Raw genomic sequence first — 23,545 nt, 5'->3', positions numbered from 1 at the left:
TTCATCAAATATTATAAAACACAAATAAAAATATTTAAATTCAAAGTTAAATAAAGGCTATGACAAATTTATAGTGAACACTTATAACGGAACGAAGGGAGCATTTATTTAACTAATAAAAATATTGGGTTTATAGGGAAAAAAAACTAACGAAAGGAAAAAATGTAAAATGATCAAATTGGTCAATCTCTACAGTACCTGTGTTTTTCTTAATAATATATATGTCATCAAATATTATATAATACAAATAACAATATCTAAAGTCAAAATTGAAGGTTTTTCGTATGCCCGAAAGACATATTAAATTAGCGTGGCTAATATGTTTTGATCCAAGTCGGGTCATACCCAATAACAAGCTTACCAACATCTTATTCGTATTTGATTTTAGTGATTGGATCGTTGATTGAATACGTGACACTTGAATTTAAGAAAATAGTTTCCAAAATTATGACACTTGATATGTAAATATAAATTATGGAATAATTTATATGATATGAATTTAATTATTTTTAGGTTAAATAATTAATTAATTATGTTACATTTTATAATATAGGTTTTATAAATGATGTACACATAATAAATAAAATAGAAGTTTTATAAAATGTATTTTATAAAATTTATTGAAAGTTTTATAAAATGGATTTTTATGAAATCTATTAAAAACATTTTATTTAAATGAATGTAAGTGGCATTGGGACTAAAGAAAACATGCTAAGATTCCTTGTTGGATTGACCACACTTTTCCATCAATCTATAAGCAAGTTCATTGACTCAATGCTACAAACATACATGCAAACATATCAAGAAAAATAGCAACAAAAAAAAACTGCATTCTGCAGCCATTTTGGCCGTGGGTTTGAGGCTCCCAAACTAGTCCTTCAAGCTCATTTTGCAAGTTAATTTCAAGTGTTATTCAAATCCTAACTAAAGGCAAGGGTGTTGGGGTTATTGCTTGGGGTATTACTTGTTTGAGGCTTCAAGTTAGAAGCTCCAATTTCCATCATCTTCATCATCATCTTGCAACTTGTAAACAACCATCAACTAGCTTGAGGAGGTATATATATCTTCTCTACTTGTTATATTTGTAAGCATTTATCTAAGACTTGATATTATCATGGAATTTAACTTAATAGCTTTACATATAAACATGAACTTAAACTTTTGCTTCCACTTGCTTTAAAACTACTACAAATTGGTTTTGTAATTATGTTAACTATAAGAACATGTTTTATGAACTTGTTAAATTCCATCAATGGTATATAGAGCCGAGGTCTATGTATTATGCTTCTTATATTGTCTTTAAACCCATTATATTTGCATTCCAAGTACATGCATGAAAATGGAATACAAAAATTTTCGGGTTTGGGAGGGTTGCATTGTTTGGCCGATTTTTGGAGACCCAAAAGTGGGTTTGGGCTCTTCCATTTTGGTCATATTTGTTGTATGTTGAAGTTCACAATCAAGCCTTGACCTTTTGTTTGAATGGTTTCATGTTTGGATGATTATTAATAATTCATTTGGTATGTAATATTAATTCATTCATGTGGTTGTAATATTCATTCAATTTGGTTTGTAATATTATTATATTGGTTATGTAATTTATTTTATATTTAGTATGTAAAATAGATTAGGTTGTATTTTCATTTTTTAGAAAAATGTATTAGGATTTATTTTTTGTAAAAATGAAGATGCAAGATGAAGACAAGGAAGATGCAAGATTAAGTGGGAGATTTGAAATCTCCTACTTTGTATTATAACCCTTACCGGTGGCATTTGTTTTCGGCTAAACAAATGTCTACCAAATTGGCTTGATTGTGAACATATTTGTTTTGCATGCTTGGTTGTTTATTGTATGATTGTGGATTGTATGTTTGTATGCTACAAGTTAATCACACAAGTTAACAACAAGCAAAATGACAATTTAATTGGTTAAATTAAACATTATTAACGAAATGGAAAACGTCAATTTAAATGGTTAAATTAAAAATGGCTAAAAGCACATTAATAAACGGTTATTAAGAACATGATAAGGATCATATATATAAAACGGTTTATATCAAGTAATTGGCTAAAATTACAAGACTTGAAAATGGATTTCAAATGAACCATACACTAAATGCATGTTGGTGTATGGCATAAAAGTTTTCTTAAACTAGAAATAATGAAAACTTAAAATCCCTTATTAACAAGGCAAACAAGTTAAACGCCATCCTTTTGTGTGACACTTAAAGATATTAGGGAACTCATAATGGGATAAAGGTCACCTAACCATTATGAGCAAACTAATATGATTAAGGTGAATTTTGCACACTTGTGGGATAAAGGTCACCTAACCACTTGTATGTTAAATTTACACGTTTACACAAGTAGGACTACTTGATTTGGGAATCATGAACTTAGGGTCACCGAAGCATGAGGAACAATTAGGCGTCGATGGGATAAATATGCCATGCAAAAGGATTGCATGATCCCATAACTTAGAAGTTGCAAAAGGATTGCAATGTCATACAATGACTACCTAGCTAAATCAAATGACGGGATAAAGGTCACCTAACCGAAATTTGGTTTACAGTTGGATTCTAAAATTTTATAAATATCAATTGGATTTAAAGGGTATTGATTGTTAAATTAAAATTAATACTTAAACAACTTTGTTAAATTTTGTAGATGGCCGCCAATAACAACATTCCAAATGCACCAATCAACTTTAACAACCTATCATTGAGGTCAATCCTCGAAAAGGAAAAACTCAACCATACGAACTTCATGGATTGGTTTCGCAATCTAAGAATTGTCCTCAAACTAGAGGATAGGGCGTATGTGTGGAAGACCCCATTCCCGGTCAACCGAACGAGGATGATACAGAAGGCATGGCTTATTGGGAGAAATATTGCACCGATTCGGTGCAAGTTTCTTGCCTTATGCTTGGGACTATGATACCTAAACTCCAAAAGGATTTTAAGCATCATAGTGCATATGACATGATCACACAGTTGAAGGAGATGTTCCTTCAATAAGCTCATGTCGAGCGCTTCGAAACGGTTCGAGCGCTTCATGCATGTCGGATGGACGACTCCCAATCCATTTCATCTTATGTCCTTAAGATGAAAAGCCTAATTGATCGATCGAACCGTCTAAACTGCAACGTGTCTAATGAATTAGCCACGGACCTTATCCTTAATTCCTTGTCAAAGAGGTTTGACACATTTTTAATGAATTACAACATGAATGGATGGGATAAGAGCATTGGCGAATTACACGCCATGCTTAAGACGGCCGAAGCGAGCATGGGTAAAAGGGCTTCACCCATGTTTATGATCAATAAAGGCGGGTCCAAAACCAATAACACTTCTAAGCCAAAGGTGGCTAAAAGGAAAGGACCCGCTTACCAAGGCAAAGGCAAGGGAAAAGGGAAGATGGTTACCCCAACCAACAATAACAAGGAGCAAAAGGTTGCCGGTAAAGCTAACCCCAAGGAAGATCAGTGCTTTGGTTGCGGTGAGATGGGTCACTGGAAACGCAACTGCCCGATCTACCTTAAAGAGTTGAAAGAAAAGAGGGATGCAGGGCAAATCTCAGGTAATGTATATATGGTATACATTGAGCTTAGTATTACTTCTTCTAATACATGGGTATTAGACACAGGATGTGGAACTCATATTTGCAATTCTTTGTAGGGGTTCAAAAGAAGTAATCAAGATGCGGGAACAACAAGTCTCTTCATGGGAAATGGAGCAAGGGTGCAAGTGAAAGCTCATGGGGACTTTTTTTTGAAGCTTCCAAGTGGTTTGGAGCTTACTTTGAAAAATATTTTGTATGCACCCGATTTATCACGAAACATTATTTCTGTATCCCGTTTGAAACAATATGGTTTTAATCTTAATTTCATTAATGATGATATCCATGTTTCTTTAGATAATGTGTTCTATTTCAAGGCTTCGCCTTCGAATGGTATTTATGAATTGGTTCATGATGACACATCATACAATAGCTCAATATTCCATGCAAACACCAAGAAACTCAAAAGGGATTTGAGTGATTCCTACTTATGGCATTGTCGCCTTGGTCATATAAACAAGAATCGAATGCATACACTTCAAAAGAATGGCCTTTTGAAATCAAATGAACTAGACTCATTTGATGTATGTGAATCTTGTTTACAAGGCAAAATGACTAAAGCACCTTTCAAAGGGACCTATGAAAGGGCTAAGGACTTATTGGGATTAATACATTCGGATGTATGTGGACCCTTTAAGCCCATGACTAGGAAAGGTGAAAGATACTTCGTCACTTTCATTGATGACTTTAGTCGTTTCGGATATGTCTACTTGTTAAGACATAAGGACGAAACTTTTGAAGCATTCAAGGAATATCAAAACGAAGTACAAAATCAACTCAATAAGACAATCAAGGTACTTCGTACTAATAGAGGAGGTGAATACATAAGCTATGCTTTCCAAGATCATCTTAAAAGTTGTGGGATTATCTCGCAACTCACTCCTCCTGGAACACCCCAACTTAATGGAGTTTCCGAAAGGAGGAACCGAACCCTAATGGATATGGTTCAATCTATGATGGCTAGAAGCTCATTACCTCTATCATTTTGGGGTTATTGTCTATGCTCCGCGGCTCGTATTCTAAATATGGCCCCAACCAAGAAAGTGGAACGAACTCCTCATGAGATGTGGTTTGGAAAACCTCCATCTCTATCATACTTAAAGGTATGGAGATGTGAAGCTTATCCTAAGCGTTACGTCCCTAATAAGTTGAATGCTCGATCCACGAAGTGTATCTTCATAGGATATCTCAAGGATGATATGGGATATTATTTCTATGATCCTTCCGAGCAGAATGTATTTGTTGCTCGGAAGGCTGAATTCCTTGAAACTAAGTTCCTAATGGAAGGTGATAGTAAAAGGAAGATAGATCTTGAAGAGGTTCAAGATCAAGTAGATGATACACAATTGGTTGACACTATCACTCAACATGAAAATGTTGAGAGTGATCAAATGGATGATCAAAATACACAAGACGTTCGCAGATCTGGTAGGATTAGTAATCCTCCTGAGAGATATGGGTTTCTCATGGATGGTTGCTATGTGGTTGATTTGGATGAACCAACAAACTACCAAGATGCTTTATCAAGGATTGATAAAGATAAATGGCAGGAAGCCATGAACGCTGAGATGCAATCCATGTATGACAACCAAGTTTGGGAACTTGTTGCGCAACCTCCTGGCTCTAGGCTAGTTGATTGTAAATGGCTTTTCAAAATGAAAACCGACATACATGGAAACTTGGATACATATAAAGCTAGACTTGTTGCAAAAGGTTTCACTCAAACTCAAGGGGTTGACTATGATGAAACTTTTTCGCCTTGGCAATGCTAAAGTCTATTAGGATACTACTTGCCATTGCTGCTCATTATAATTATGAAATATGGCAAATGGATGTCAAGACCGCTTTCCTAAATGGACATCTTGAGGAAGATGTCTATATGGTTCAGCCTGAAGGTTTTGTTGATCCAAAATATCCTAAAAAGGTATGCAAGTTAAAGAAGTCAATCTACGGATTGAAACAAACATCTAGAATGTGGAATCATCGTTTTAATGAGGAGGCCAAGAAATTTGGCTTCATTAAAAATGGTGATGAAGCTTGTGTATACAAGAAAGCTAGTGGAAGCACAATCATGTTCCTTGTACTATATGTGGATGATATATTGTTATTTGGAAATGATATTCCGGTAATGCAAGGTGTTAAAGCTTGGCTAAGTAAATGCTTCTCCATTAAAGATCTTGGAGAAGCACAATACATTTTGGGGATTGGGATCTACAAGGATAAATCCAAGAAACTGATAGGTTTGAATCAAAGTGCATACATTGAAAAGATCTTGAAAAGGTTCAAGGTGGAGAACTCTAAGAAAGGTTTGGTACCTATTCAAAAGGGAACACTTCTCAGTTCATCTCAGTGCCCCACCACGAAAGATGAACATGAGAGAATGAAGAAAGTCCCATATGCTTCTGCCATTGGGTCAATCATGTATGCAATGATATGCACTAGACCAGATGTGTCATGCGCTCTTAGCCTGACAAGTAGATACCAGAATAACCCAGGAAACAGTCATTAGATTGTTGTCAAAAGTATATTGAAATACCTTAGGAGGACTAAGGATATGTTTCTGATATATGGGTCTGGTGAGGAGGAACTCGCTATAAAAGGTTACGTGGATTCCAGTTTCCAAACTTATCTAGATGATTCTAGATCACAATATTGTTATGTCTTCACATTAAATGGAGGTGCGGTCTCTTGGAAGAGTTCAAAACAGGATGTTGTTGCATTATCCACTATAGAGTCGGAGTACATTACCGCCTCATTGGCAGCTCAGGAAGCTGCATGGATGAAGAAATTCATAGACGACTTAGGAGTGGTCCCTTCCATTCAGGACCCTCTTGAGATCTTTTGTGGCAACGAGGGTGCGATTGCTCAAATCAAGGAACCTCGTGCTCACCAAAAGACACGTCACATTGAGCGAATATTCAACTACATAAGGGATGAAGTTGAAAAAGGAAAGATATGTATTCGCAAAGTTCACACAGATATTAATATAGCGGATCCTCTCACGAAGCTCTTACATGGAGCAAAACATGCGGGACATGTTTGTGCATTAGGGCTTCGATATTCTAGTGATTGGTCATGATCTGTTTTAAGTATTGTAACGGAACGAAATTGTTCAAACTCATTAATATAATTATGGTATTAATTTATTTTGAGTTATGTTCCTATTTTGCATATTTTATCCATGAATAAGTAATTATTCTAAATTCTGTAGTCGATTACATTTGTGGGAACAAGTGTGAGGTTTAGACTATTATGAACTCGGATTGGTATACGTTCACGGGTTGAATGTGGGGCAAGGTTGCAACCAAGGTTCATAGATATTTGTGGGATACAAATATTGGAAGACCCGCCCTCAAGATTTACTAAATGGAGCCTTTGTGGTTGATCACATGTAATCTTGAGTAAAGGCGAATATCATTGTATCCTCTGACCTGAGATGCATATTGGGTTCGGATATTCACTAAGTATTGTACCTTGATTCTTTCCTTCGCTATTCTGAAATATGGTAGTTCATAAGGAAGAGCTCGGGTATAATGCAAGGTATATATTTAGGACGTATGTAGTCAAGATGGAATTTGTCCCTCTTATTCGTTGAGAGTCAGATGTCTAAGGCCTGATAAAGTTAAATCTAAAAGAGAGTGATCACTCTGTGTCTCTTGGATTTAACAAGACATCTAGGACGAAAGGATAGAATGAAAGATTCACCTATTCATATTCGAGATGGAACTCGAAAGGGATGATGTTATTGAATGGCACAAAGTCATAACATATTGGGGGTGATGGACGGTCGTTAGGTGGTATCCATCACTTGCATTAATTTCTTATGTTTCTCGTGCAAGTGGGAGATTGAAGGTTTTTCGTATGCCCGAGAGACATATTAAATTAGCGTGGCTAATATGTTTTGATCCAAGTCGGGTCATACCCAATAACAAGCTTACCAACACCTTATTTGTATTTGATTTTAGCGATTGGATCGTTGATTGAATACGTGACACTTGAATTTAAGAAAATGGTTTCCAAAATTATGACACTTGATATGTATATATAAATTATGGAATAATTTATATGATATGGATTTAATTATTTATAGGTTAAATAATTAATTAATTATGTTACATTTTATAAAATAGGTTTTATAAATGATGTACACATAATAAATAAAATGGAAGTTTTATAAAATGTATTTTATAAAATTTATTGAAAGTTTTATAAAATGGATTTTATAAAATCTATTAAAAACATTTTATTTAAATGAATGTAAGTGGCATTGGGACTAAAGAAAACATGCTAAGATTCCTTCTTGGATTGACCACACTTTTACATCAATCTATAAGCAAGTTCATTGACTCAATGCTACAAACATACATGCAAACATATTAAGAAAAATAGCAACAAAAAAAAAAAAAAAAAAAAAAACTGCATTCTGCAGCCATTTTGGCCGTGGGTTTGAGGCTCCCAAACAAGTCCTTCAAGCTCATTTTGCAAGTTAATTTCAAGTGTTATTCAAATCCTAACTAAAGGCAAGGGTGTTGGGGTTATTGCTTGGGGTATTACTTGCTTGAGGCTTCAAGTTAGAAGCTCCAATTTCCATCATCTTCATCATCATCTTGCAACTTGTAAACAACCCTCAACTAGCTTAAGGAGGTATATATATCTTCTCTACTTGTTATATTTGTAAGCATTTATCCAAGACTTGATATTATCATGGAATTTAACTTAATAGCTTTACATATAAACATGAACTTAAACTTTTGCTTCCGCTTGCTTTAAAACTACTACAAATTGGTTTTGTAATTATGTTAACTATAAGAACATGTTTTATGAACTTGTTAAATTTCATCAATGGTATCTAGAGCCGAGGTCTATGGATTATGCTTCTTATATTGTCTTTAAACCCATTATATTTGCATTCCAAGTACATGCATGAAAATGGAATACAAAAATTTTCGGGTTTGGGAGGGTTGCATTGTTTGGCTGATTTTTGGAGACCCAAAAGTGGGGTTGGGCTCTTCCATTTTGGTCATATTTGTTATATGTTGAAGTTCACAATCAAGCCTTGACCTTTTGTTTGAATGGTTGCATGTTTGGATGATTATTAATAATTCATTTGGTATGTAATATTAATTCATTCATGTGGTTGTAATATTCATTCATTTGGTTTGTAATATTACCGACCAAACAACCGAACGGGCGGTCAAAAAGCCCTCGAGAGACTACACCCGTAAACCACATTTTTTGAAATTGATAAAGCTGACAACGGCGAAAACAACATCGTAACAACCCAAACCAGAAACGACGACAGCAAAAGTGGAGAGAAATAGAGCCAAAACAACAAGAAAATTACCAAACCCACCCCAAAAAGACAAAAAAAACATACGGTAGCCAAAAATTCTGACAGGAATTTCGGCCATCACATCCCAGATCCAAGATGGAGAAGGCACAACAGTAAACCACAAGGCTATACATGATATTTTCAAATAAAAAGAGCACTAAGAAACTGATAGGTCAGATCATGTTGAGATTAGAAGAAAAGACAAGTTAGAATGAGATTCGGTAAGTGTGAAGGAGATTCGGTATTAGAGAGAATTAACAAGATTTACATTCCACAGCTTCTAGAACTTAGTTACAATGCAATGGCTATCTAATTAGGACTACTTAGGTTCATTATATAGCCCTCTTCTAAGGAACCATTAATTAAGCTTATTTCACATTAACACTATACAACTTCAGGGTCCTAACGATATCCCCCTTAGTGTTCAATGTAAACTTTACAATAAAATCCTATTAAAACATCTAAAGGAACTTTGTTCCTCTGAAGTGAACTTTGGATTTGAATCCCTTGAGATTCTCATATCTTCGTATGTTCACTCTTGTCTTTAGACGACTTTTCAATCTTGTGAGAATGTATTTGACAATCTCATTATCTTCAGTTGAATAGCAGTTATTGGTCAGTCTCCATCTCAAATATTTGAAAGCATACATCAACGTTCCGTCTGAGTATCTTCTGAAATCTGAGACTCTGATGAAGATCTTTGTATAGTGAGAATTAACAAACACAAACCCATAAGGACTGTCACTTACTTTAAGTAAGGACATATATCTTAGCTCTTCGATTACTTGATTTGGCGGTTTGATTCCGAGCTTTTTGTGTCCAGATTCTAACCCCATCTGAAAATCGTGAATAGACATCCATGTCATCGAGTCAAGAATAAATCTGTAGACTGCCTTCATCGCAGTAGCATGCTAAATTGTTGCAGATTCATTCAAGTTAATCAAGTAGTTGTAAATGAAAATAATGTCATCCATCTTCAATCTATCAAAATCTACTTTAGAGAATTGATAATCTTCATCATCCATTCTTGTTACCTGAAACAATGGCATCTTCACTCCATCCTTGTTAATCATCAAAATCTTATTTATGCTTTTGATCTCTGAATTTCGCTGAACTTGAAGTTTCTCTTCATTCTTCAATTTATATTTATCACGAACACTCAGATAAGCTTTGAGATATTCTGGTTTCTTATGATATTTCCATGCACCCAGAACACTCATTGATGCAGAAAGGACGAGATCAGAATCACCATAGATTCTTTAAGCTTGTTGTTCAATGAATGGTGAACGAAGAATTATCTTCTCTTCTTCCTCACTCAATTGGAAATCAGCATCACGCTCAAGAATAATTTCTGCAATTTGAAATGGAACATTCAGATCAGGAGGAGTTGTAGTATCTTCCTTGCCATTATAGAAGATCTCCTTCTCAAAGTATATCCCAAATTCATCAGTTGGAGATGACAAGTTAACGAATTGATGATTATTGAATTCATTGGCGACACTCGACCCTTCAAAATATCTTCAATATTATCGAAGTTTTGATTGTCCTCTTGAGCTGACGTATTCTATACTTGATCAGCTGAATCCATAATCATAAGCATCCCTGAGTCACCCTCTCTCTGACCTTCCAATTCATCTAGAAACCTTTCACACTGAATTTCCTCAATTTCATCGCTTTCAGAATCAGATATATCAGCAACATCTTGATCCTTATGTTGACTAGGATGACCCGGGAATTTCCGATCAAATTTAAACCTTAATCTTTATATGTTTCTGACACGATAAGCAAAATTTGTAATGTTGAGTCTTGAAAGTTTTGAAATCTATGTTCATACAATCAATTACCCTTTGACTGTGCTCGACGATTCACGAACCATAGATATGTACATATAAATAATTTGATATAATTTCTATACATAATTATTATATGAATATTGTAATAAGTTATAAGTATTATATGTATAAATTTTAATATTTACTTATATGTAAATAATTACAAGTTAAAATATAGTTGTTGTAATAATATAATCATTAATTTCATTATCATTATTAATACTAATATCAATATTTGTATTATTAATATTACTATTATTATTATTATTGTTATAGGTATAAATATTATATGTAGATATAATTACTAAATGATATATAACTCATAAGATGTAATATTAACATATTAAATGTAAATACAAGTTAAAAATATAATTGCTAAAGCAATATTGTTATTACTTTCATTATTACTATTAATATCAAGATTAGAATTATTATTATTATTGTTATAATTAAAATTAAAAGGTTATGACTATTAAAATAAAGATGTTAAATATAAATATTATTATATAAGAAAGACTAAAACTATAATTTTAGCTATTATTATGATTATTATTATTAATAAAAATTATCATTTTATTTAAGACTTATTATTATTATTATTATTATTATTATTATTATTATTATTATTATTATTATTATTATTATTATTATTATTATTGTCATGTACTTTTATTATTTCTAATAATACTAACAATATTGTAGTTAGTAATATATTTATATTTTATCAATTACTAATATTAATTATATATAAATAAAGTCATATATGAAATCCTATCTGTTTCCAGTCTCCATCTCAGTGAACTAATTTTTGTTTTGTGTCTCTAAACTGATTACAAGAATCAAACTCAATCTCATTTAAAAACAAAATCAGTTGAGTGTCATTATCTTCTTTTATATTTTTCTTATTTTTTCTTCTGATTGAAAAACTGATTACTATATGTCTTCGATTTGTTACCTGTACACTTCATTGATCAATACAAACAAACCATCCATTTATGTTTCATTTCTATTTTAACCAACAACCACAAGCACTTATTTTTTTCTTTCTATTATACGATGAAACACCATTCCATGTAAAACCATAATCTTCATCACCTTTTCTATCTATAAACCGTGAGCATTTTCTATCCTTGCTTCGGCAACCTTCGTTACCCTCACTCTCATCACCACTCGCCACTTCAACACCATCGTTGACCTTGAAACACCAAAACCTGGATCACAAGCTATTATCGTTTTCGGTTTGAAGTACACACATTCACAAAACCCACTTTGGGTTCTCTATACCATCACTATAATTTTTTTTTCTGTTTTGTCATTTCAATGGAGCACCATCTTCACCCTTTGCATCACCCCATGACCACCATAAATCTCATCATCTCCATTCCATCACCTCGAACCCACTTCCACCTTCCTCTCTTTCTTTTCGTGATCTACACAAATAACCTAACCCTCACCATAACCAAACGACTGTCGCAGCTACTGAATTACTTCTATTACCGTAAAGCTGCTGCAACACCTACTATATTTTCTGTTTAATCCATCGTGAAAACCACCACAAAACCCTCGTAAATCAAACACCCCACCTTCCACTAAACCCTTGGTGCCATAATTAGGTTGTATAAGTTGAATAAATAAAAATGGTGGGGGCTGTTAAGGCCGTGTTCTTGTATCTGTTGGGCAGTGATGTGTTGGGCCATGTTCTAATTAATTTTTGGACCGTGGACTCCTATTAAGGGCTGCTATTTTTTTCTTTGGGCCGAAATGTTTATACAAGTGGTAGTGTTGTAAGAGTTTGGCAAGCAAGAAACGTTGGGGAATTAAAACAGACGAGGGTTTCAAATTGAGTGGGTCTTGATATACTGATGAATGTTAGATGATCAAAAGGTGATGATACTATGATCATAATGTTGAAGAGAACACAGAGTTAATGATAAAACCTTAATATTAATTCTAGATGATGATGATGGGATTAGGAAAATAAAAACAAACAGATAGATGGGTTATATAGTTTTAGTTCGTGAATTATAGCAGAAATGCGAGATAGATCAGACGGTTAGAGTGTGACAACCCGGAAATTTCCAACCAAATTTAAACATTATCTTTATATTATTCCGACACGATAAGCAAAGTTTGTTAAGTTAAATCTCAAGAATTTTAAATTGTGTTCATACATTCATTATAACCTCGACCAAATTCCGACGATTCACGAACCGTTATATATAAATAAATATGTATATATATGTATATATATGTTATAACTTGAGAATATTAATAAAGTATTAAACGTATAATACTTTACATGAACGTATTTGTTTCAATATGTTTATCGATGGAATTAGAAGATAATATCAAATGATTGATTTATCAGATACATTATGATATGATTACGGGTCTATGTTATGAGGTCCACTGTAATTTAAGAAATCTATTCTTTTTGACAACATTCGGAAAATGGTAAAGTGATTTATAAGTAAGAACGTGAAGTGTAAATAACTTAGATGTTGGATATCGACAAGTTATGTAACTCGACATTTTTCATTAAGATGATTTCATACGTTTATTTAACCTTTGAACTTTATCCCATGCTTCACCAACAAATTGTAATTTAAAAACTTGAAACCTATTATGAATATATATGATTCTACTTTTCTAAAACATTTTATGATATAATGATTTCCATTATTTTAACCTTTAAACAAAATGATTCTTAAAAATATATTTGGTTTTGGTAAACAAAATTATTATATTTATTTGATTTAGTTTCAAACGTACAAAAACGTTTTCAGTTTAAAAAGAACTTTATTATTAAAACGTATATAACTTTTATAAATATCTAGAACCACTTTTGACAACTCATTACTTAACCAGTATGATAAAGATAACGATATTTATATTTTATTTTATTAAATATATATAACGATTTAAATTAATATTATATATATTTATGCGCGTATTATACGTACATAGTTTTATACTTTTACTATACTTAAACTTTACCTTTACTTTATTTTTACTTTACTTTAACTTTAATAATTCACTTTAATAATTCATACTTTAATAATTCACTTTAATAATTCATACTTTAATAATTCACTTTAATAATTCATACTTTAATAATTCACTTTAATAATTCAAAAATCTATTATAAATAGAATTCAATAGGTTTCATTATTTCATAAGAAACTTGAAAATATTTTTCTCTAAACTCTCTCAATCGATTTACATATATATATTTACTCCGTATTATTTCAAGATATTATTAGTATACATAAAATATTACGTCAGAGTGCTGTCCGAGTGATTTCGAAATTGTTTTTCGAGTGGGATTGGATTAAGGAAATTATGGGTTATAGCTATGGAGGTGATTGGGTATGGTTCATGGGTATGCTCGTGAGATCAATATAGTGTTTATCATCTTCGTTGCGTCTACGTACCTTTCCTGCAATATTGAATCTCAATATTGATACGTGAGTACTCATACTTTAACTTTTACATACTAATAGTGTATCCCTGACTAGTGCTCGAGTATATATGATTATGCATGTTTGTACTTTTGATATTGCCTTTAGTTAGGTTATGTTGAATCCTGAATTAGTTATATATGCAACTAAGATAAGGTATAAGATATGCATGTCGTTGGAAAGCTAGCGAAAAATTAAGAACTTTTCATTTAGATATCGAATGATTTCGATGAACGGATTTGAAGTTATAGTCCATCGAATTTTTGTATTATTATTAAAAATGATTATTATTATCGTCGTTATTATCGTCGTTCTAGTTTTATCTTATTATTATTATTATTATCTTTATCAATAAAAGGATTTATCATTAAAAATTGTTATTTTTTTTATTATTACTATCGTTATTATCGTTAAAGTTATAATTAGTATTATTATTATTATCCAATTATTATTATTATTATTATTATTATTATTATTATTATTATTATTATTATTATTATTATTATTATTATTATTATTATTATTATTGGTATTATTATTATTATTATCATTATTAATATATATATATATCATTATTTAAAAATGGTTATAGTTATTGTTATTATTATTATTATTACTATATTATCATTAAGATAATTATTAGTATTATCGTTAATAATGTTATAGTAACTATCATTATTAATATTAGTGTAATTAAAACAAATATTTGTAACACCTAATTATTTTGATTACTATTATTATCATTATTACGAACACGATATAAAAGACGATTAAAAGCTATTAAACGAAACGATTAAGAAATAATGGGTAAGAGTATCATGATGAAATTAAAATATTATAAGATATTGATTTAGATAAAATTATCGTTCTTATTATTTTTATCATTACTATTATTATTAAAATTATCGTTATTATTAAAACTATCATTTTAACAAAAATTATCATTTTAATAGAAATGTCATTGTTACTATAAAATATCATTATTATTATTATTTTAAATAGAATTATTATTTTAAAGATAATATTAAAAATTATCGTAAATATTAAAGTTATCATAATTAGAATTATCGTTTTATCATAATGTCATCTTAGTAATTATAAATATTGATATTTTTATAATAATAATTATTATTACAAAATAATACAACTTTTACTTACTATCATTATAGATATTATTTTATCAAATAAATATTTGATACAAACATATTTTACTACGTGTAATAACGTACTTTAATAATACCTATCATATTATCTTTATAATATTAAATGAACCCTATAAATTTTATTACTTAATATATATAAAAGTATATTTTATTATATAAATATAATATAAAATTTTATTTATTAATAAATAAATTATATTATTTACTCTAATAAATCTTTTAAAAATATTTAAAAATATAAAACGACGATATTTAAACTATATATTAATCATGTATAGATTTTTGGAAATTATTTTGAGTCAAATTTACTTTTGTTGACTTTTGCATATTAGTCTCGAGCATTAGGATTGTGGTACACTATGACTTGACCTAATTTATTAGACAAATATTGACCAACACATAAATATATATAATTAATTTAGGTTCGTGAATCCGAGGCCAACCTTGCACTTGTTCAATGACGTTATATGTATTTTTACTACGAAATACAGTATGGTGAGTTTCATTTACCTTTTTACCCTTTATATTTTTGGGACTGAGAATACATGCGCTTTTATAAATGTTTGACGAAATAGACACAAGTAATTGAAACTACATTCTATGGTTGAATTATCGAAATCGAATATGCCCCTTTTTATTAAAGTCTGGTAATCTAAGAATTAGGGAATAGACACCCTAATTGACGCGAATCCTAAAGATAGATCTATTGGGCCTAACAAACCCCATCCAAAGTACCGGATGCTTTAGTACTTCGAAATTATATCATGTCCGAAGGAGGATCCCGAAATGATAGGGGATATTCTTATATGTATTTAGTTAATGTCGGTTACCAGGTGTTCACCATATGAATGATTATTTTTGTCTCTATGCATGGGACGTATATTTATGAGAACTGGAAATGAAATTCTTGTGGTCTATTAAAATGATGGAAATAAATGATAATGATAAACTAATGAACTCACCAACCTTTTGGTTGACACTTTGAAGCATGTTTATTCTCAGGTGTTAAAGAAATCTTCCGCTGTGCATTTGCTCATTTTAAAGATATTACTTGGAGTCTTTCATAGCATATTTCGAAGAACGTTGCATTCGAGTCATTGAGTTCATCAAAGATTATTATTAAATCAATTTATAGTTGGATAGTGGATATTATGAAATGGTATGCATGCCTGTCAATTTTTGATGTAAAGAAAGATTGTCTTTTAAAAATGAATGCAATGATTGTAAAATGTATCATATAGAGGTCAAATACCTCGCAATGTAATCAACTATTGTGAATCGTTTATAATGTATATGAACGGGTCCTTTCAGTTGGTATCAGAGCGGTGGTCTTAGCGAACCAGTTCTGCATTAGTGTGTCTAACTGATAAGTCGTTAGGATGCATTAGTGAGTCTAGACTTCGACCGTGTCTGCATGTCAAAAGTTTTGCTTATCGTTTCTAGTCGGAAATCATCTGCTTATCATCCATAGGAAATTACGTGCTTATCATTATTAGTCTAGACACATCTTGCTACATTAATTGCATGAGTAGTGTATAGACAAAATTCATATCTTAGCGTATCTGCTAAATCATATCTTATCGTATCTGTTACTTAAACTTTGCCTGACATATCCCGCAAATTCCTCCGTAATCTATGAAATCTTTTGATCTCTATATATAGATATCCTATGTAAATAGAATACCACCCGATAGCCGAAAAATCATTTTCTATCGAAAATCCTTTATCCAATCGTACGAAATGGAATTTGTCATCAGTTCAAGTCACTCGGATTCCGAAATGGAATCTCACTCAAGCTCTGAAAGCAGTGTGATCGAAATGGATCAACCAATCAGTCATCACCTATTCTGGATGAATTGGGGATGGGTTCGTAGCCTCCTCAATCATTGAAAACAAGAAGAAGGCGATCCTTTCCATCCACCACATTGCCCTCTTGGCGAAGAACCTGAAGCACTTACCGTCGAACCTGTTCGAGACACCATTTTCTCTCTCATTTCCAGGGTATCTTGTCACGGTTATATACTACATCAAATTCTAGATTTTATTTATCCACTCGTTCTGACCGACAATCATCCTGGAATAATAGAAGAAGTCAACGAACTTCGCGCTCGGGTAGTGGCTTTGGAGAATATGGTGCAGAGATTACAAACACCAGCAGCAGCACCAACAGCATAACCAATACCACCATCATCAACGCCAACAATACCATTACCACCTCCAACCAAAACCGTGTTGTAAACCTCAACTTCACAATCTGTACCACGAGCATCAACGTCATACGCACCATAGATACCATGGAGTACCAACAACAATAACTGATGAAGTATTAATTCATAACTTCATTGGAGAAACATTCCGCGGCGATTATATAATCTCTAAAGTCTTAGAGATTATCTAATCTAGCCCAAACCATAAATCAGTTAAGCAAACCAAAATGATAGAAGGAAGAGTAGAAACCCTGACAAAAATGGTGTGTGATTAACAAGTTAAACTTGTTTTACCAACAGCATCAACAGTACCGTCAACGTCACCAGCATCGTCAGTACAGTCAACATCAGAATCAACAACACCTATAACATCACAAACTCCATCAGTTCAAGAATCACTGTGGACATCATTACGAATCAATAACGTGTATATTGTATCAACAAGTTATGAAGAATTAACTCATTCCCTCTGAAGAAATTATATATATATTTTATATATATATATATATATATATATTTTGAAATAAAAAATAAATCTTTCCGTGCTAAGCTATTGTGTGTGAATCTTAACTACTCGGTTAATTCATATTACAAATATGCAATAATGTACGCCCCTCACCCGCAACTTAACCATCGTTAACTACAATCTCTGTCTCAATCCAACAAGTTCCAATTCCTAATAAATCAAGTATATATTTGATTTTACACTTCATCATTGATGTAACCGAAACTTTTCAGATAACATCATTCGTACTTTGCGAAGTTCACAAGAATTTAACGAAAACCAACATCACATCTCAACAAATAACGAAGTATTGATTCATAATTTCAATATTATTGAAGAAATACTTACGTAACCTCTAAAGCCTTCAAGGAATTATTCAATTCTAGTTCCAACCGTAAATCGAATGAGTTTAATTTAGTATTAACTCATTAAAATCTATGTTATATCTGAGGAGAATATATACATATATATTTTCATAAAGACTGTAATAAAATTCTTATGTACAAAATATTAATTGTGAAATTTTTTTAACGGGTAGGTAATACCCAAGAGATATATATAAATTCACAATTAATATGTTACATTCTTCGAATCAGATTAAGCAAATTATCAATTATATTTTCTACTTTCACAATACTATACATTCTTTCATAGAAATCAAAACAACCATACTCATTCAAACCCAATTACATATTCTGATTTTAAAATCTTAGAATTCAATTCGAGATATAACCGGTACCATCACTTTTAGATTCCTACATCTTTCAAAGCTATACTTTGACTTCAAAAGTGTGTTAGAACATCAAATGTATACAAATGATTATAATATGTGTTCAAACCCTTCGAAAATCTCTGAAGACACTTCAAATAATGAGCAATCGAGATGATGATCCAACTACATATTACTCACAGTTATGTACTTAAAAAGCTCTCGAAACCAAAGTCATAATTCAACACATATCTGTGTCAGATCTTTTGGCATTTATTAGCCAAAATAACCTTGCAATTCCTTTGCAAAGTAGCAAATTATATCACAGCTCCAGCAAGACAACTTCGATTTTTTCATTCGGAGTAGCCTTATCATAATTTTGATATATGTGATTACCCTTTTGTTACCGGAGAACCTTTCATATTCCACCACATTAGCAATAAACTTACCAACAACTTCACTGATCTTGGGCATTCCGAAGAATCTTTATATTTATCGAAACCTCATCATTTACTCATCTGCCTCTTGTAACGAGAATTGCCATACGAATCATTGGGAATTAGCAATCATTATTTTGAAATCTCACAGCATGTTGACGCCAACAGTTATACATAACGTCTATTTCCAAGGCTTATATACTTCGAATGTGAAGTTTCTGAAAAACACTCTGAACCGCGAACTAGTTCTCGAAATGATGATGAAGCAACAAATACTGTAAATGACCTTAGCAGTAAAAAGTTTGATGATAAAGATTAGTGTATTAACAAAGCTCAGAAATAGAGAAGTTTTGGAACTGAAAAACGAATTGAGCAAAGTATGAAGGAGGCTGTGGACAAATCACAAAGACTGAACCTGCCTTCAAAGAATCCAAATGATTCAGTGTCTGCTGAAGTCATTAACGAATACCTTGCTCCTGACACTAAACCCTTACAGATAATATTCTTCATTATCCTCTGATATTAGAAATTCTAAGATATCATCGTATCTTTCATTATAAATATCCTCCATATTTCTGAAGATATTTCCATAACTATTCTTATCTGGAATCATTTATCTCTTTGCGCTATCAGTATTATATCAAAAAGGAAACTGTTTAGTTCCTATACTCTGTAAACCTTTGAGTTTAAAATATGAATGTTTTTGAAGTAGTGTTGGAAACTGAAGCATGAGTTAGTATAATATAATGACATTTGATCAACGTGATTATATTATAGTAATTCATGCTGAGTTTCTAATTGGAACGTGATGATTCACAGATCATAACATCATCATCTGCCATGTTATACGACTCTTGTATTCTATTTAACCTCTAAAATATCAAGAAAATATTTCTTGATGATTCGGCCTTTTACAAGGTATTCTAGTAATTTGACAAGTCAAGATCGTGCCATCACAATTTCCTTCCTAGAACATTAACAATGTTCATTCCGAAATTCATATCTGTGAATTCTGGACCATTACAAGCGGTGCTTAATCGCAAGAAGAAGAAACGAAAGGACAAAACTCCAAAATAGAAATTGGGGTATAAATTGCAGCAAATAAAAGAGAGCATTAACTGTAGATGACAATGATTATAGAAGATAGAAACAGAGACTTTGAAATATAAGGGAAGATATAAAGCCCAACGACAAACCAAAAATTATAAACCATATATATCGATGCATATAGCAATATAAAGACACGGGAGAACTAGAAACACTTTAAACCCAAGAGTATAGTAGAAGTAAATAGATTCTTCCTGCGGTAGATGAAAAAGAAGAATGACCGATATGAAAGTTATAAGTATATTGAGAATCAGAACTGGATGGAGCATATTGATGAATACTTTAAAATATGAGTTGAGGGGGAAAGAATAGAAGGTGATGAAACATGACTAGGAACTTAGAAATCAACAGATTTAACACACACAATGACGGAATAAGTGAATCAAACCCTCTGGTGAATAGGTTAAGCTTTTTGGGATTAATTTAGTCATACCACAACTAAATCAAGTGTGATTAGATCAACACCTAGAGCTATTATTCACCACCTGGGTGATTTGGGCTGAGAGAGAATCGGAGGAGCTCACCAGATCTGAGTGTGTGTAACAAATGAGAGGCTTAACCTAAAATGAAGAACATAAGACTTTATATACCCCTGCTGTTGACTCACCCGTATGATTCATCCATCACACATACGAGTTGGCTTCATCAGCCGTACGGGTGATCACTCACTCGTGTCTTCTCATTTAGGTTGTAATTGTGACTTAGCTCAGCATCAACCGTGCGTATGAGCGTGTCAGCCGTACGAGTGAGGCTTCACTCGGACGTCTGACTAAGTCTAACATAGTCAAACATCCAAATCTCGTTCCTGCAGTTGTTGTAACCACATACAAACACGGATAGGATAATAACGAACGATCATGGTGGCCTGTAAACTGTTGTACCTGCAATGGACGTGGGTAGATGTCTAGGGACTTGCATAAAATGCATCAACAGAAGGTGTGAGTTGTAAGAAAACGAAGGAGGTGAATTTATAAGAAAATCTCCGACAGAAGAATTAAAATGGACGATCGCATTTAAAGCGGATCCTAATTCCTTTTGTTACCTAATAATCAAATCTTATTACAAAGATTTTCTTCAAATCCCTTGAAATCTGGAAATCAATCATATCTACGTCAAATGATAAGATGAATCTACACTTACTCATTTCACTCTTCTATGTTAGCTTCATTCGTACTCTTCATATAAATGGATTGTTTATCCAAATTATTCGCTGATGATAAAACTCTAATTTTCAGCCTGTATGCATCATGAAAACATACTTATTATCATTCACGACCTTTCCACTCAAATTTTGGGACGAAATTTCTTTAACGGGTAGGTACTGTGACAACCCAGAAATTTCCAACCAAATTTAAACTTTATCTTTATATTATTCCGACACGATAAGCAAAGTTTGTTAAGTTAAATCTCAAGAATTTTAAATTGTGTTCATACATTCATTATAACCTCGACCAAATTCCGACGATTCACGAACCGTTATATATAAATAAATATGTATATATATGTATATATATATATTATAACTTGAGAATATTAATAAAGTATTAAACGTATAATACTTTACATGAACGTATTTGTTTCAATATGTTTATCGATGGAATTAGAAGATAATATCAAATGATTGATTTATCAGATACATTATGATATGATTACGGGTCTATGTTATGAGGTCCACTGTAATTTAAGAAATCTATTCTTTTTGACAACATTCGGAAAATGGTAAAGTGATTTATAAGTAAGAACGTGAAGTGTAAATAACTTAGATGTTGGATATCGACAAGTTATGTAACTCGACATTTTTCATTAAGATGATTTCATACGTTTATTTAACCTTTGAACTTTATCCCATGCTTCACCAACAAATTGTAATTTAAAAACTTGAAACCTATTATGAATATATATGATTCTACTTTTCTAAAACATTTTATGATATAACGATTTTCATTATTTTAACCTTTAAACAAAATGATTCTTAAAAATATATTTGGTTTTGGAAAATAAAATTATTATATTTATTTGATTTAGTTTCAAACGTACAAAAACGTTTTCAGTTTAAAAAGAACTTTATTATTAAAACGTATATAACTTTTATAAATATCTAGAACCACTTTTGACAACTCATTACTTAACCAGTATGATAAAGATAACGATATTTATATTTTATTTTATTAAATATATATAACGATTTAAATTAATATTATATATATTTATGCGCGTATTATACGTACATAGTTTTATACTTTTACTATACTTAAACTTTACCTTTACTTTATTTTTACTTTACTTTAACTTTAATAATTCATACTTTAATAATTCACTTTAATAATTCATACTTTAATAATTCACTTTAATAATTCATACTTTAATAATTCACTTTAATAATTCAAAAATCTATTATAAATAGAATTCAATAAGTTTCATTATTTCATAAGAAACTTGAAAATATTTTTCTCTAAACTCTCTCAATCGATTTACATATATATATTTACTCCGTATTATTTCAAGATATTATTAGTATACATAAAATATTACGTCAGAGTGCTGTCCGAGTGATTTCGAAATTGTTTTTCGAGTGGGATTGGAATAAGGAAATTATGGGTTATAGCTATGGAGGTGATTGGGTATGGTTCATGGGTATGCTCATGAGATCAATATAGTGTTTATCATCTCCGTTGCGTCTACGTACCTTTCCTGCAATATTGAATCTCAATATTGATACGTGAGTACTCATACTTTAACTTTTACATACTGATAGTGTATCCCTGACTAGTGCTCGAGTATATAGGATTATGCATGTTTGTACTTTTGATATTGCCTTTAGTTAGGTTATGTTGAATCCTGAATTAGTTATATATGCAACTGAGATAAGGTATAAGATATGCATGTCGTTGGAAAGCTAGCGAAAAATTAAGAACTTTTCATTTAGATATCGAATGATTTCGATGAACGGATTTGAAGTTATAGTCCATCGAATTTTTGTATTATTATTAAAAATGATTATTATTATCGTCGTTATTATCGTCGTTCTAGTTTTATCTTATTATTATTATTATTATCTTTATCAATAAAAGGATTTATCATTAAAAATTGTTATTTTTTTATTATTACTATCGTTATTATCGTTAAAGTTATAATTAGTATTATTATTATTATTATCCAATTATTATTATTATT

The sequence above is a fragment of the Rutidosis leptorrhynchoides genome, chromosome 2 (genome assembly GCF_046630445.1).
Source record: "Rutidosis leptorrhynchoides isolate AG116_Rl617_1_P2 chromosome 2, CSIRO_AGI_Rlap_v1, whole genome shotgun sequence".
In the NCBI taxonomy this organism is placed as follows: Eukaryota; Viridiplantae; Streptophyta; class Magnoliopsida; order Asterales; family Asteraceae; genus Rutidosis; species Rutidosis leptorrhynchoides.
The sequence above is the reverse complement of the archived record's forward strand: the minus strand, read 5'-3'. Positions refer to the sequence as shown.